Here is a 15,608-nt window from a genome sequence, read left to right as displayed (position 1 = left end):
CATTTATTATTATAAGAATTACAGAACTGTGGAATATTATTTGTTGTTAATGTCCCAGGAAGGTTTTCATTTATTAAGTTGGTTACATGGTAAAGTTAATAAAAAACAATTAAATTTGTACCTATCCTGCTTGTAAATAAACAAATATTAACTCGTTGTGGTTGTGGTTCAAGCTCCACTTGGTTCTTCGGATCACGGCCTTATATCTACCAAAGTGCCACAGGCCAAGCTGCCGCCATCAGCGGTATGCAAACGTCGCGTTTGGCACTATAAGTCGGCAGATTGGGACGGTATGCGCGATTACTATGCGTCAGTCCCATGGAAGGAACGTTGCTTCAGTGGGAATGACCCGACAGCTAGTGCCGCTGCTGTTGCTGATGAGATCATGTTAGGAATGGAATACTACATTCCTAGCTCAGATCTCATCAGTAGGGGTACGCGTAACCGTTGGTTAACTCGTGAATGTGCCGACGCTGTATCATCTAAGCAGGCGGCATATCGCGCGTGGATCAACGGCTGCGTTAGCGGGGCATCTAACATTGACTCACTGAAAGCAAACTACAATAAAAATTCCAAGTCCTGTAGGAAGGCATACACGAGAGCGGATGAACAGCGCATTGTACAGATTGGTCATGACCTTATTTCGCATCCTAGGATTCCTCGCATTGCAAAACAATTTCCACCGCTCAGAAATCCGGACGGATCGCTAGCTCACAGTCCGCAGGAGAAAGCCGATCTCCTGGCTAAACTCTTTGCCGACAACTCCGTGATCGATGATTGTAGTGCGCTGCCACCAACAATACCTTCATATGGCCACACGATGCCTGACATCAAAATCAGGCAACGTGATGTGCGTGCGGAGCTGCAATCACTTGATATATGGAAAGCTAGCGGTCCCGATGGAATACCAACCATAGTGCTGAAGAAGTGCGCGACGGAGCTGTCTTCTGTGTCTTCTATCTCCCACACTCTCTCTTTTGCATATCAATGATATGCTCTCTCTTGGGAACATACATTGCTATGCAGACGATAGTACAGTGCATGGTGGATACCACGGACGCGCAGTGGCTGGGCGGACGGAAACTGAGGAGAGGCGGAAGAATCTTGTCATTGAACTCGATAGGACATTAGAGCTCATCGCCAAATGGGGTTCTGATAATCTTGTTGAGTTTAATGCCAAGAAAACACAGGTTTGCGCTCTCACAGCGAAAAAGTCACCATTTTCCCCTCTTCCCTTCCTCTGTGGCACACCGCTGATGATAAAAAGCAAAATCGCCATGCTGGGGATGGACGTTCGCTGCGACCTTAGTCCAAGGGATTACATCGAGGCTGTTATAAAAACTGCTTCGTTATAAATATTGCTCGCACCTTTGGGATGGCTCCGCTAAGTACCTACTGGAGGCCTTGGACCGGTTGCAGCGACGTGCAGTACGCATTATTGGCGACGTAAAGGTCACAAACACCCTTGAACCTTTACAATTGCGTCGCGAGATAGCAGCACTGAGCGCTTTCTATCGACTGTATCACGGCGAGTGCTCTGAGGAATTATTCTCTCTAATTCCTGCTTCCCCCTTCCTTCTTAAGTCCACGCGAGCTGGTTCTCGATGTCCCCGCCTAACTGTGACATCAATTCCATCGCACACAAAGAAATTTGGCAACTCCTTTCTGTGTCGCACTACCAAAACATGGAATTCCTTACCAGCTCACGCGTTCCCCTCCTCTTACAACCAGGGTTCCTTCAGACGAGGCGCGAAGAGGCATCTTGCGGGCCGGCAAGGCGGGGACGGCTAGTACAGAACATTCTTCCCGACTGTACTGGCCGTCGTCGCGTTTGGACTCTACTACCACTTACCATCAGGTGGAGTAGTCATATGCCATCCCCGCGCATATATATAAAAAAAAAAACTCGTATCGTATATATGCCTATTTTTAACATGTGATTTAAATTTATTAATCAGCAAAATTTAAAATATTCGCTAATAAATGCGGAAATATAAATGAGCTGACGTCATATTTCATTCATTTCGGCTATCATCATAAAGCTACTGTAATGACAAAACTGTGTACTGTTACTGTACTGTTGTACATAATAGCACAAAAAGTTATATTTTATTAGTATAATATTCATAGCTTTAATTTATTCTTGGTATCCATAATATCCTCTATAATAAATAATAATAGGTCCTTACATATGAAATTAGCGTTTTGTCGTACTGACCACTTTGATCTGAAATATCTCCTTTTTGGTTCCTTCTTCGTCATGACACTCTTGTCAGAGCGGTCGTGGTCGCCATGAAGTATCATGAATTATTCGGCGCAGATGTTATTCGCCTCACGAGCCTTCGCCATATGTCCCTGTTAGTGGTAAGCCTCGTGCATTCATGCAAGGGACCGCCAACAGTTGTTTTTATTTGGTCGGTCCATCGCATGGGCGTCCTTCCACGTGGTCTGTTGCCATCCACCTTGCCTTGAATGACAAGGCACTCTATGGAGTTATTTCCTTGCCGGGAGACGTGTCCAAAAAAAGTTAGTATGCGCTTTCGAACCAGCGCCGAAAGACGCTGTTTGATGCCGAGTTCTTGAAGAATGGAGATATTGGTGCGAAATTCGGTCCACGAAACTCTTAGCATTCGTCTCCAGCACCACATCTCCATAGTATCGATCTTCTTTTTTTCGACCTGCCGCAAAGTCCACGTCTCCGCAGCGTATAGAAATATGGGGAAAACAAGCGTTTGTACGAGCCGGATCTTGGTTGCTTTTCTGTTCCTCCATATTTTCTTCAGCTTCTCCATTGCAGTTCTCGTAATTGCCATACATCGCTTGACCTCATCTACGCATCCGCCATTATTCGATATTAAAGCTCCCAGATATATATAGGATCGGACGATCTCACAGTTCGCAATCTGAGTGATCTCAGGCGAGTTTTTTTTGCCCGGTCTACAATCATCATCTTCGTTTTACTGCGGTTAAGCTTTAATCCGAATTCTTGGCATATGCGCTCCATTTTAAGAAGCAATTCTTCCATATGAACTGCGTCAGACGCAAACAGGGTCGTGTCGACGGCATAGCGCAAATTTGTAATCTTGCGCCCACCAACTGCAACACCGTCACTCCAGTCCTCAAGCGCAGTGCGCATTACCAGTTCTGTGTAAGCATTGAACAAGAGCGGTGATATTATGCATCCTTGGCGGACTCCAGCGCTGGGATGAAAGTCTTCAAATAAAACATCATCCGTCCGCACGGATGCAGTCCCATCTTCGTAAAGACGCCTAAGAAGATGAACTAAGTGTTTCGGTGTACCCATGTCCAGTAACACCCTCCATAGTTTGGGCCATTTTACTGAGTTAAATGCCTTTGAGAAGTCAACAAAGCAAATATAGTAATAAGTAGGCTTCTCTATTATCTGGCGAACAATGAGGATCTGCTCACGTGTACCCCTTCCTTTTACAAAACCGGCTTGTTCTGGTGCAATTTCCTTGGACAGAAAGTTCTTCAGTCGTTCATTGATTATGTGTAGCAGGATTTTACTAGCATGAGATATGAGGGCTATAAGGCGGTAGTTGCTACACTTCTTAGTTGAACCCTTCTTGTGCAAAGGAACGTAAGCCGTGTGAGACCATTCTGTTGGCCATGTTCCTGAATGCCATATCTTGTTGCATATGTTGTGGAAGATATTGACACCTATGTCGCCTAAGGCTCTTATAGTTTCGATCGGCATAGCGTCTCTTCCTGTGGCTTTCCCCTTCTTTAGATGCATAATGACGGCTTTTACTTCCGATCGAAGAATGTCTGGCACTAGGTTTTCATTTCCGGGCTCTGTATCAAGAAAGTTTTTTGACTGGTTGTCCTGGAACAAGGACTGGCAATATCTCTTGAAAATGTCAGTTATATGGTTTAGCTCATTGACTTCTCTACCATCACTATCTTCAATGGCCCAGGTCTTGGAAGGAAGTGTCTTTGTGATGGATCGAATTTTATGGTAGAGATCTCTGGACTCATGTCTATTTGCATGAGCATCGATTTCCTCACATATTTCCTCTTTGGTTAAGGAATCCAAATTCAAATTTATAAATTCATTTAGCTGGTACATTTCAGTTTTGAAAACAGTCATTCATTTGTTTTTTCCTCATTATTTTTACGTACGCGGCGTCGCTTATTACCGCACAATGGAAAACATGAAATATGGGTATATTAACGAGTGCGAGTTCTACCGCGGCACCAGCGCTGCAGAAACAGCTCGAAGGATTAATGATGTGTACGGCGCTGGTATCGCAAAAGAAAGCACTGCGCGTTTTTGGTTTTAACGTTTTCTTTCTGGAAATTTCGACCTTCAGAACCAACATCAGTTTCGTGGACTAGCGCCGGTGTCGTTCTCTACAGCTTTCTAAAATCTGGCCAAACGATTACGGCAGATATCTATTGTCAGCAACTGCAAACCATGAAGGAAGAACTAGCATCTAAACAACCGAGATTGGTCAATCGCTCTAGGCCACTGCTGCTTCACGACAACGCAAGACACACACTGTGCAATTAAAAACCACTAAGTTAAATGCTACAATTAGAATGTCTGCGACATCCCCCGTACCCCCCGGGCCTGTCTCCAACAGATTACCATTTTTTCCGGAATATGGACAACTTCTTACAAGGAAAAAAATTCAACTCCGATGCGGAGGTCCAAACCGCCTTCAAAGAGTTTATTGATTCTCGCCCCCATGGTTTTTTTAGTAAAGGGATCAATGAACTACCTATGAGATGGCAAAAGTGCATAGATAACAACGGTGCATACTTTGATTAATTAAATATAATTTACAATAAAAAAATTACTATATATTCCTCCCGTACAAAACGCCAATTTCATATGTTCCTTACATAATATATATTTTATTGTATAAGGTAACAGGTGGGCGAGCGGGCCGCCTGGATGGCAAGTGGTTACCACCGCTTACAGATCGCAAATGCGCCACCAACCTTGTGCCTGTAGTACACTGGCTCATTCACCTTTCAAACCAGAACACAACAATACAAAGAATATGTACTTACATATATGATGACTGTGTGGTATCTACCCAGAAGGGCTTGCTCACCCAAAAGCTCTACCGGCAAGTAAATATATAGATATAGCTATGAAGAAACGTTTACAAAAGTACGTTTTTATGTAGGTTTATTTAGATTTATAATCTAAGACTATTATTTATTACGATTATGAAATTTAATTAGCGATTTAGATAATAATAATAATAATAAATAACTTTATTCACTAAAAAAGAAACAAAGACAAAAAAATAATAATATACAAAACCATAAAAAAAGAGTTAACAATATCATATTTCATCATATCTATGGGTATGCGAATCTTACAATTCAAAAACAATTTCGTTCATGTCTCATATCAAATAAGCCCCAACCAAAACACAATAGAAGACATCGGCTTCGACCTTATTTGTCTTAGACTTGCAAGTACAAACTACATTTTACATAATTGTATCGTAAAACAATAAGTGGTTATTAAAATGTCTTTTTGTTATAAACAAAATGTCTAACAAATCGGCAAAGCGTTTTGTTCGTCTCCCGCCGAGTTTTTGGTTTATTGCAGGCGAAGAAGATAACGCAGCTATTGTTCTCAGAGAAAGTAGAGCTGTTTCAGAGAAAACGTCCCGACGGGAGAACGGTTGCACCCTTTGTGTCATTGCGAATATTACAATGCAAATGATACAATTCGCATGAACGTTTCAACTGGTTCGTAATTTCGCAATTTCACCAAACGCTCGACATTATTTTAAAAGTACTTATTTTAAAATGTTTTCTCTTTTTAAATTTTATTTGTTTTTAAAATGGTGTTTACATAAAAATAATAATAAATTAATTTGCTACGGAAACACTAAATTAGCGTAGAGACTAGCTTACACGACTTAAATTACAATATACCTACCTGTTTACGCCGAACTAATATCGGGGATCAAACGGTAAATGGAACTAAGGAAGAGCTTTCTACTGTTCACACTATAATTTATTTTGTCTGATCATTTTAACAAAATCACCTTTACATTATATATATTCAGTAGCGAATCTAGACAGCGCGATTCAGGAAACTGACAGATTTTATTACCGCCATCTATACATACACTACCTACAGAAGGTATTTTAGTAATTTGAATAATGTATAATTTAGATTATATTAATAAAAGTAAAGACCTCTACATAATATACTTATATATTTCAAAAATAATATAATCCGAAATTTGTTTAATTAGGAATTATTATAAATATACTGTACAATACAATTGTCTGTATTTGGATTTGATTTTGTATATTTAAAGTGCTATTTTATGTAATCGCTTTGAAAATGTTGCGTGTCTTTCTGTGGCAATCATTTGACCGAAACTTAAAATAATATTTGCAAACGACTCGTGCCAATGTGTTTCTAAGCGAGATTCACGTGTGAAATTTTATTATCGATGATTAATATAGATCAATACAAAAATACCATTACGAAATAACAATAAATACGAGTAGGTAATCAAATTCGATTCCTTTTAGTTTAGCTATTCACGGCTTAAAATTAATTGGATAAGTTTAGCTTATCTTTTCTAGACATCGCATACCTTTATATATAGGAGCTGCCCGTCCAGACGTATGTTCAAAATATTAGGTAATGAAAGATTTATTTTGAAGAACCAACATGTAAAACGGGCAGCAGGAGCCTTCTCGAAGCTATAACTCTTTTACCGCTAGTACCTGGAAATTGAAGTAGGCAAACAAGTAGTAATAAAATTCGCCGACGCACTTCTTTTTTGAATAAAATATAGGCTGGCCATTAGCAATTTACGACATCATTGTTTACATTCTCCGAGAATCTAAGAAGCATTGAAGGGAGCCGAAACAAAACATAATTGATGTAGTTGGCAACTTAAGCTTATAATTTATGATTTTACCCTAATAATAAGCAATAGTTAACGTGATTTGATGTAAAAATATCGAAAATTATCTAAAACTCCGATTCGAGTAAAAAAGTAATATATGGTTAATTTATTGAGAAAGGTATATACTTATAGTCTATAGCTCGTAGACAATATATATGTGACGTAATGCTATGACACATGTTTATTAGAACACATAAAATGTAATTATATCTCTATATATATAACTTACCTGTGTATATCTTTGAGTGAAACTGAGGAGAGGCGGGAGAATCTTGTTATTGAACTCGATAGGACATTAGAGCTCATCGCCAAATGGGGTTCTGATAATCTTGTTGAGTTTAATGCCAAGAAAACACAGGTGTGCGCTCTCACAGCGAAAAAGTCACCATTTTACCCTCATCAATCCCTCTGTGGCACACCGCTGATGATACAAAGCAAAATCGCCATGCTGGGGATGGACGTTCGCTGCGACCTTAGTCCAAGGGTTTACATCGAGGCTATTATAAAAACAGCTTCACGAAAACTCGGAGTTCTGAACAAGGTGCGGCGTTTTTTCACGCCACAACAACTGTGCCTGTTATACAAAACACAGGTACGGTCTTGCGTTGAATATTGCTCGCACCTTTGGGATGGCTCCGCTAAGTACCTACTGGAGGCCTTGGACCGGTTGCAGCGACGTGCAGTACGCATTATTGGCGACGTAAAAGTCACAAACACCCTTGAACCTTTACAATTGCGTCGCGAGATAGCAGCACTGAGCGCTTTCTATCGTCTGTATCACGGCGAGTGCTCTGAGGAATTATTCTCTTTAATTCCTGCTTCCCCCTTCCTTCTTAAGTCCACGCGAGCTGGTTCTCGATGTCACCGCCTAACTGTGACATCAATTCCATCGCGCACAAAGAAATTTGGCAACTCCTTTCTTTGTCGCACTACCAAAAAATGGAATTCCTTACCAGCTCACGTGTTCCCCTCCTCTTACAACCCGGGTTCCTTCAAACGAGGCGTGAAGAGGCATCTTGCGGGTCGGCAAGGCGGGGACGGCTAGTACAGAACATTCTTCCCGACTGTACTGGCCGTCGTCGCGTTTGGACTCTACTACCACTTACCATCAGGTGGAGTAGAGTCATTTGCCATTCCGGGGCATATAAAAAAAAAAAAAAGAGTAAATAGTATGTAAAGTTATTATAACTTTTCTTTTAAAATTTCTAAAATAAATAAAAATGTAGTGTCTGTCTCTCAGTTTGCCGGGTCTAATCGCCAAAAAGAAAAAAATAATTATTATAGAGAATATTCTGATGTACTGTTTGTCTTTGAAATTATCATCCAAATCCGTTGTATACCTATATAGGTAGATAAGTATAATTACAAAAAATATTTTCAGGAAATCATTGCAATTCTTTCGAAATGTGATAAAAAGCGTTATTTTTCTTCCGTTAATATTTTTAGGCTTTAGGACTTGGGCTTTAGGTTATTGCTCAATGTGTAATATAAACTTAACGCGGCTTAAACCGTTGGGCACTGGTAATAATAAATACATGTATAAAGATGTATTCTGCACGTACTGCTTATTACTTCATTGTATAGTAAATGTAGTAATCGATAACTACCGCATTGTGTGATTGATACAGTTGCAACGCGGAAATAAGATGCATCTGTTATTTCGGAACACATTATCCAAAATGAACTCTATTGTAATAATATAGAGTTAAAAATTGATTGTGCCGCGTATGCTTTGCTAGAATTACATTTAAGATAATATAAGTTTTATTATATTGTGTTAAAGAATGAATTATAATGGCACAGGTTACGTGTGAATGCCCACGCGCCTGCCATTTGTGTTAACCCATTACAAAACTTAGTGGTCGGTTCGACCATTTTGTATTGTTGACATATTTCAAGATGGATGGTATAACTGTTTCACAATAATGTGTGTTTGATATCTATTTTATTTTCCGTTAGTGTTTTTTTGGACGGCAGACGATTTAAATTCCATGAATTTCAATTTGAAATAACTTCGAAGAGATACACTGAATACGGTTTTGTCACGAACTTTCTATAAATGACTTTTGTATATTTAAATGTGTAACTTCGTGAAAATTAACAAAAATAAATTAGTAATGAGTATTTAAAAATATTTTTTTTATAATTTGGTTTAATTACTGCAATTAAATGAATAGTAATCATTTCAAAAAGTATATTATTCTATATTTAAATTTTCTTTTTCGGAAGCATAAAGCTTAATAGTCCCTTTCAAATTAAACTTATTTAATTTTTTTAAAGGCCCTAATGGTGAGTTCCCATAACAGATAATGATGTCCAGCGCGTGCTTTGATAAAAGTCATCGAAGCGTCATCAGGGGACCAACTGATGCGTCTTTCTCGTAACTTTCGGTCGAAATTTTGCAATTATATAAATAAAAACCGACGGTGGTCCTACATTGATCCCGTGACAGGAAAGGGTTATAATACCTTAAACGTTTCAAGTGAGACGCATCTACAATTGGTCAAAAGATTATTCAAAAACATGAAAAACCAGTTGTTTGGGTTGATGCATTACTTTAAATATTGTCATTTATTGAACTTTAGCTTCCGATATGTATTTTTTCAAATTTTCAATAACCGATAACGAAATTTCGACCTTCAGAACTAACCCCGTGGACGGTCGGAGACAAAAGTTGAAAATGAAGAATTAAAGGCTATTGTGGAAGCGGATCCATCACAAAGCACTTCAGAGATAGCTGCAGTCTTCGGGGTAAGTGATAAAACTGTATTAATTCATTTCAAGCAAATCGGGAAAGTAAAAAAACTTGAACGATGGGTACCTCATGAATTGAGTGAATCGAACTTGCAAACACGCGTAGACTGCTGTGTTACTTTGCTCAACCGACACAATAATGAAGGGATTTTAAATCGAATCATTACTTGTGATGAAAAGTAGATACTGTACGATAATCGGAAGCACTCGTCGCTATGGCTGAACCCTGGAAACCCAGCCAAATCCTACCCTAAACGAAAATTGACTCAGAAAAAGTTACTTGTGAGTGTTTGGTGGACTAGCGCCGGTGTCGTTCACTACAGCTTTTTAAAATCTGGCCAAACTATTACGGCATATCTATTGTCAGCAACTGCAAACCATGAAGGAAGAACTAGCAACTAAACAACCGAGATTGGTCAATCGCTCTAGGCCACTGCTGCTTCACGACAACGCAAGACACACACTGTACAATTAACAACCACTAAGTTAAATGCTACAATTAGAATGTCTACGACATCCACCGTACCCCCCGGGCCTGTCTCCAACAGATTACCATTTTTTCCGGAATTTGGACAACTTCTTACAAGGAAAAAAATTCAACTCCGATGCGGAGGTCCAAACCGCCTTCAAAGAGTTTATTGATTCTCGCCCCCATGGTGTTTTTTAGTAAAAGGATCTATGAGATAGCAAAAGTGTATGAATAGCAACAGTATTTTGATTAATTAAATATATTTTACAAAAAAAAAATAACTTTATATTCCTCCCGTACAAAACGCCAATTTCATATGTAAGGACCTAATAATAATACATTTATTGTTATATGGTTCTTTAAGTAAAGCTTCTTTGGATGCGATATGAATTAAATTTCAATATAGTATAAGAGCAACGTTTCTGTATGTATTGTTTAAGTGAGTTCCAAACCTTCTCTCCTTAATTAATTATTTAAGTCGAGTCTTTACCTAGCGATTGTTTAGGTACTTAAGTCCTGTGTTTGACAGAAAGTTACTGTCTAACACAGAAGGGTTGAAAAATGCTTATCTAATTATGTATTTAAAAATATAACATTTATGTTACGTTCTTATAGCTCACTTCTCACACATACTTTTATCACCGAAATTTAGTTGAGAAGGTTTGATTTTTGATTTTTTATGTGAAACTTTGATTTTTAAAGACGTATAAATTCGTAAGTACATATTTTTAATTGTTAATTTTAAGGCTTAGTGATAACTTGACGGTGTAATTATTTCAGTAAATAAATAAAATAAACTCAATTCACAAATATCAACGTTTAATTTGTTCTTGGAGTGATGTTTAAGATTTATTTACTGATAGCTTTTGCGTCAGTTTCGTGTTAAGCAGAAAACTCGGATGATGTCACTATTGTTTACAGCGACCGCATTGCGATAAATTGAACACAACTCGCTCAGTCTATACAAGAGCAAAGAAAAAAGGTTTCAGATAAAATTGTATAAAAGGCAAATAAAGGTTCTCAAATAACAAAATGTACTCAAGTTCTCGGCTGTAGTTCAAAAGCTGCTGTAATTTATACTAAGTAAACATGTCGCACGCGACTTTGTTAACGCTAACAATTCATACGGACATTTTTTTGATCCCGCTATAAATATATGACATTAAGAGACTGTAACTGATTTAAATAATTACTAATTATATTTCTTTGCTTATATTATTCCATTGGACATTCCTAACTGTAATATTTGACTTACTCCCAGCAAAATAGTAATAGAATCCTATTGTTTAAGGGGAAATTTAATATTTATGTCGCCTACAGTCCCGTTACGAGTCCCGCAGGTAAAGGATTACCCCTTCCACAACACCCTTTTACGCCCACAAATGAGACAGACGCGTTAGAAAATTGCATTCAGTGTTTACTGACTACTTGTTCAGAAAACAACACATGCTAAAAAATGGCTTTGTGGACCCCCTACGCGGAGGAACCTTTGGACTTAACTACAAATGTTAAACAGGAAGTCTCACCAGACAGTACCTCAACACCTGGTTCCAAGGTTCCTGACTATAGATATTCATCAGAGCCACCGAGTTTAGAACATGAAAATAGATCTTACAATTGTTATGAGTGCAACATCACGCCGTCCCAAATATCTCCGATCGAGAGTTGGAACTACAGAAACGCACCTTCAACATCGCAATCAGAGGACTTAGATGTCGACTCGCTGTCTGATGATGCCGAGTATCAAGCCTTTTCAAGCAGGATGCATTTCGAGGTATGGCCGAGAAGAATGGAGGCAGCTTACTTGGAAATAATCCGAGAATGAGGCGAGCGGTCCAGAGGAATCGAGACGCTGACGACTCGTACAGGAAGCAGAGAGAAAAAAACAATTACGCGGCGAAACAGAGCAGAGACAGACGAAAGTTAAGAGAAGTTCGTCACGCGTTTCAAGTGACATATCTAAAGAAAAGAATTGCGAAATTAAGGCCCAAGCTCAGAGAATGAGTATGTCAACCTTGTCAACATCGCAAACAAATACGGAGCTTCCACCGTATCCGTGTATAAGCACAGTGCAACACAGTGTTGAACCGTACCCATACATCGGGTATGTCCAGCCCATGTACGTGCCCGTTGTTGAACCAGCGCCTGCGTCTTCGAGTACAAATATGTCGCAATCGATGAGTGTCTCAAGGAGTACGTGCGTATTTTCGCCACCCAAGTCTCCGGTATCAGACGAAAAAAAAAAGCGTCCAAGTTATATGATAGATGTAGACGCTCTATCCGACGATCCGGACTACCTTGCGTTCGAGAGGGAAGCCCTCAGAGCAATGGCCGAAAAGAAAGGAGGGTCGTTGCTCGGTAATAATCCGAGAATGCGTCGTGCCGTGCAAACTAATCAGAACGCCGACGATTTTTATAGAAAACAGAGAGAGAGGAATAATTTTGCTGCAAAGCAGAGCCGTGACAGGAGAAAACTACGAGAGATCCACAATTCACTCAAGGTCACATATTTGAAAAAATACCTGTCTAAGATCATACGTCTGCTGTCTTCGAATAGGTGTATAGTGTGTGACCAGACGTTCCTTTAGAGATTTAGAATTATAATAGTGTTTAATTTTTTTTTATTTTGAACTATAAGTTCTAAACTCTAAGGTGTTTGTGCAATGATGTTTGTGCAATCTTATAAATAGTATACTTGGAGTATTACAAGGTTGTACATAATTTTCCGTGACTGCGTTGTCGGCTAAAACTTAATATATATAAAATTAAATACAGTTACATCCGGAGAGGAGCCATACGGTGTCATTTGCTTCCTGTTCTTGCATGAATAACATTTATGAATCGTTCGAAATATCTTTCATTATTCACGAATGGTTTAACTTCTATTTGACCGAATGTTGCAACTAAAATCATATTCTCCAACAATTTTTTTACTGCAATGGTTATAATAAATTACTTAAATTAATATCAGTATGAAACCAAAGAACACGTAGAGCATCGTACATACAATAAAATGAAGAAATTATTTGAAAACATTTCGCGATATTGTATCAGAAAATTGTGACATCTTGATATCATTGTAATCAACCTTCACATTTTTCTATCTATTGTGTCAAAAACAAGCAAGCTTGAGTAGCAAATTAATAGCAAACGCAAAATCTACGCAACTCTTCATAATAGACCGAAAGTCACCCCATTGTTCTTCCGATGTGTCCCGTTGGTTCAGGTAGCGGAAGTAACCCGTGCAGCGGGGTGGGGGTGCCCTGCACAATTAGACCACACCCCCGAGAATAAAAGACCGGGGCGACCAACAACATCATTAGTTACTCGCAGTCAACCGTAACTACTAACCGTACTAACTAAAGTAATCATGTCTCTCTGGACACCATACGCTGAGGACTCACCATTAGATCTATCTGTGAATAGTAAAACGTGAAAAGACATCGCAAACAAATACGGAGCTTCCACCGCATCCGTGTGTAAGCACAGTGCAACACAGTGTTGAACCGTACCCATACATCGGGTATGTCCAGCCCATGTACGTGCCCGTTGTTGAACCATGGCCTGGGCCTTCGAATTCCGGGTTGCAGCAATCGACTAATAATTCTATAAGTACGTGCTTTATATCGCCACCCAAGTCTCCGGGATCAGACAAAAAAAAGGGGGTCCAACGGAGCTTCCACCGTATCTGTGTATAAGCACAGTGCAACACAGTGTTGAACCGTACCCATACATCGGGTATGTCCAGCCCATGTACGTGCCCGTTGTTGAACCAGCGCCTGCGTCGAGTTCAAATGTGTCGCAATCGATGAGTGTCTCAAGGAGTACGTGCGTATTTTCGCCACCCAAGTCTCCGGTATCTGACAAAAAAAAAAGCGTCCAAGTTATATGATAGATGTAGACGCTCTATCAGACGATCCGGACTACCTTGCGTTCGAGAGGGAAGCCCTCAGAGCAATGGCCGAAAAGAACGGAGGGTCGTTGCTCGGTAATAATCCGAGAATGCGTCGTGCCGTGCAAACTAATCAGAACGCCGACGATTTTTATAGAAAACAGAGAGAGAGGAATAATTTTGCTGCAAAGCAGAGCCGTGACAGGAGAAAACTACGAGAGATCCACAATTCACTCAAGGTCACTTATTTGAAAAAAGACCTGTCTAAGATCATACGTCTGCTGTCTTCGAATAGGTGTATAGTGTGTGACAAGACGTTCCTTTAGAGATTTAGAATTATAATAGTGTTTATTTTTTTTTATTTTGAACTATAAGTTCTAAACTCTAAGGTGTTTGTGCAATGATGTTTGTGCAATCTTATAAATAGTATACTTGCAGAATATTATTCTCTAAAGAATTGTAAGTTGAAATAAATTTAATAAATGACCAAACATAAATTGACCTTTTAATTATTTAAAACCTTTTAGTTTTGTTACAAAATCATAGAAAGTTATAATCAATTTGAAGTTTACACTAACAATATCTATATCGAGTCAAATATCTTCAATAGATTTTTCTATCTTGTATCATAAAGATAAGGTGGACTACCGAGCTTAACCCCATTCAAGTCCCCATTGAATATAAAGTTAAGTACATACCATTAAGTCACAATAGAATGGGTGCGGCTTGCGCAAGCGCCGCTTTTTGCTTCTTTCCGACCAATCGGGTTCACGAATGAGTGTTTATTGTGTATTCAAAGATGATCGATAGATATACATAATTTATTTTATATTTACTTTAAATGGGTTTATTGTATTTTTAATTTGTAGATAATCAATATAAAATGTTTAAAAGCAAATACAAAACCGTTCAATATTTTTTTTGCCTCTGTTCATCAAACGATTTGTGTTATGTTTATTAGTTATTAAGATGCACACGGAATGATATCAATAAATAAATGGAAATAAGAGTGAAAAAATAACAGTACTAAACTTGCAAATTCATATATGTACTACTCAAATTTTCAATAATCCACCGCGCGAACATTAGTGTTATATTAGCTTCTTAATTAAAGTTATTTTTAGGTTAAGAAATCTAAAAATAAAACTAATTCCTGTACTTAAACTAGATTTATTTCGCTACAAATAACCTTACACAACTGGATATAACAGACTACTATACTTTCTGCTTGATGACGTGCGGCAAGTCGAATTTACCTCGGACGCATTTCAGCTTCACACCGGGACAATCTTTAACTCTGATATTGATAACCAACCCAAATTCATCATACATTATTGGTGGCAGACGCAGCAGATACTTGTTAAGTTTAATATTAATCCATTTGGTTTTTGGTTAGTTTGATGGATCGCTTATAAAGCTAATCACAAGGTTGATAAGTAGTCACCATCGCCCATGAATTTTGAAAATATTAACTATTCCTTACATCGTCAACGCACCAATAATGGGAACAGAGATATATATCTTTTGCCTGCATTTACACTGGCTCACTCACCTTTGTAATTGTAAAAAGATC

At 38.7% G+C, this 15,608-nt stretch overlaps 2 protein-coding genes and 1 pseudogene across 1 annotated transcript in view; 1 reads left to right on the top strand and 2 right to left on the bottom strand.

Moving 5' to 3' along the window:
• LOC126769487 (uncharacterized) overlaps window positions 1-15,608 on the top strand; it is a 1,339,673-nt gene that overhangs the window by 121,902 nt on the left and 1,202,163 nt on the right.
• Window positions 1-15,608, bottom strand: part of LOC126769508 (uncharacterized) — a 729,621-nt pseudogene that overhangs the window by 214,853 nt on the left and 499,160 nt on the right.
• The window catches only part of LOC126769549 (40S ribosomal protein S12, mitochondrial-like), a 431,911-nt gene that overhangs the window by 371,530 nt on the left and 44,773 nt on the right, over window positions 1-15,608 (bottom strand). The window lies entirely within an intron of this gene.

Source organism: Nymphalis io, chromosome 7 (assembly GCF_905147045.1).
Source record: "Nymphalis io chromosome 7, ilAglIoxx1.1, whole genome shotgun sequence".
Taxonomy (NCBI): domain Eukaryota; kingdom Metazoa; phylum Arthropoda; class Insecta; order Lepidoptera; family Nymphalidae; genus Nymphalis; species Nymphalis io.
This window is presented reverse-complemented; position numbering and strand designations above follow the sequence as displayed.